The sequence below is a fragment of the Pristiophorus japonicus genome, unplaced genomic scaffold (assembly GCF_044704955.1).
Source record: "Pristiophorus japonicus isolate sPriJap1 unplaced genomic scaffold, sPriJap1.hap1 HAP1_SCAFFOLD_625, whole genome shotgun sequence".
In the NCBI taxonomy this organism is placed as follows: Eukaryota; Metazoa; Chordata; class Chondrichthyes; family Pristiophoridae; genus Pristiophorus; species Pristiophorus japonicus.
This window is the reverse complement of record NW_027254537.1, coordinates 122,501-125,000: the sequence shown is the minus strand read 5'-3', so window position 1 is coordinate 125,000 and position 2,500 is coordinate 122,501.

Here is a 2,500-nt window from a genome sequence, read left to right as displayed (position 1 = left end):
CTTTCCCGGCCGCGGGTGGCCTCCACCCGGCCTCAGCCATCAGCCCTGCCTGCCTCCAGCCGCCTTCTGGTTAATGAGTTATCCAGCCTGGCACTTCGGTTGCGCCAGCGAGACCAAGTCTCGGCTTTGGTTAATGATTTGAGCCGAACCGACCTGCCCCCCGCCCCCCCCGGGCTGAACTCGGGCAGGTCTGCCGATTTCCCGACTCCTTTCGGGGCCTAATCGGGTCGCGCGAGCCGCCTGGCGCGATCGGGGACCATGCCCCGGCCTCTGCCAGGCCTCGGGCAGCCGCTTTTGAAGCCCGACCAAAAACCCGAAAAATGGGCAAAAAGGGAATAAATTCCCGCCCAAAAAGGGTGAATAGTCGGTTGGGCGGCAGCCCTGGTCGGTCTCTGCAGACCTGGAGGCTCGAGACGTTTGTTTGGAAAACTCACCAAGTCTCGATTCTGCCACCTCCTACCTCTGTGCAGATACCCCGCCAACCCCCAAGGACAGAAATGACAAGTGTCAAGTTGGCAGGGCGTCGGGCCACCTGCTGCCGGCCATGAGCATCCAAATCCCCGCAAAAGGGGCATTTTCATTTCTTCATCGGGACTTCCGGCAATTTCCAAGGTTCAACTCATTAACGTTGTTCGCAGACACTTGCCAGAAAATGCAAGTGGCCACTTTGCCGGGCCGACTCGCTTGCCCAAGCGGGAAACCATCAACCGAAGGCCCGGTAAGGCGGCCGAATCTGACCTCATAGACTTCCACACAACGGGACTTTTGACTTTCCCGGCCGCGGGTGGCCTCCACCCGGCCTCAGCCATCAGCCCTGCCTGCCTCCAGCCGCCTTCTGGTTAATGAGTTATCCAGCCTGGCACTTCGGTTGCGCCAGCGAGACCAAGTCTCGGCTTTGGTTAATGATTTGAGCCGAACCGACCTGCCCCCCGCCACCGCGGGCTGAACTCGGCAAGGTCTGCCGATTTCCCGACTCCTTTCGGGGCCTAATCGGGTCGCGCGAGCCGCCTGGCGCGATCGGGGCCCATGCCCCGGCCTCTGCCAGGCCTCGGGCAGCCGCTTTTGAAGCCCGACCAAAAACCCGAAAAATGGGCAAAAAGGGAATAAATTCCCGCCCAAAAAGGGTGAATAGTCGGTTGGGCGGCAGCCCTGGTCGGTCTCTGCAGACCTGGAGGCTCGAGACGTTTGTTTGGAAAACTCACCAAGTCTCGATTCTGCCACCTCCTACCTCTGTGCAGATACCCCGCCAACCCCCAAGGACAGAAATGACAAGTGTCAAGTTGGCGGGGCGTCGGGCCACCTGCTGCCGGCCATGAGCATCCAAATCCCCGCAAAAGGGGCATTTTCATTTCTTCATCGGGACTTCCGGCAATTTCCAAGGTTCAACTCATTAACGTTGTTCGCAGACACTTGCCAGAAAATGCAAGTGGCCACTTTGCCGGGCCGACTCGCTTGCCCAAGCGGGAAACCATCAACCGAAGGCCCGGTAAGGCGGCCGAATCTGACCTCATAGACTTCCACACAACGGGACTTTTGACTTTCCCGGCCGCGGGTGGCCTCCACCCGGCCTCAGCCATCAGCCCTGCCTGCCTCCAGCCGCCTTCTGGTTAATGAGTTATCCAGCCTGGCACTTCGGTTGCGCCAGCGAGACCAAGTCTCGGCTTTGGTTAATGATTTGAGCCGAACCGACCTGCCCCCCGCCCCCGCGGGCTGAAGTCGGGCAGGTCTGCCGATTTCCCGACTCCTTTCGGGGCCTAATCGGGTCGCGCGTGCCGCCTGGCGCGATCGGGGCCCATGCCCCGGCCTCTGCCAGGCCTCGGGCAGCCGCTTTTGAAGCCCGACCAAAAACCCGAAAAATGGGCAAAAAGGGAATAAATTCCCGCCCAAAAAGGGTGAATAGTCGGTTGGGCGGCAGCCCTGGTCGGTCTCTGCAGACCTGGAGGCTCGAGACGTTTGTTTGGAAAACTCACCAAGTCTCGATTCTGCCACCTCCTACCTCTGTGCAGATACCCCGCCAACCCCAAGGACAGAAATGACAAGTGTCAAGTTGGCGGGGCGTCGGGCCACCTGCTGCCGGCCATGAGCATCCAAATCCCCGCAAAAGGGGCATTTTCATTTCTTCATCGGGACTTCCGACAATTGCCGAGGTTCAACTCATTAACGTTGTTCGCAGACACTTGCCAGAAAATGCAAGTGGCCACTTTGCCGGGCCGACTCGCTTGCCCAAGCGGGAAACCATCAACCGCAGGCCCGGTAAGGCGGCCGAATCTGACCTCATAGACTTCCACACAACGGGACTTTTGACTTTCCCGGCCGCGGGTGGCCTCCACCCGGCCTCAGCCATCAGCCCTGCCTGCCTCCAGCCGCCTTCTGGTTAATGAGTTATCCAGCCTGGCACTTCGGTTGCGCCAGCGAGACCAAGTCTCGGCTTTGGTTAATGATTTGAGCCGAACCGACCTGCCCCCCGCCTCCCCCGGGCTGAACTCGGGCAGGTCTGCCG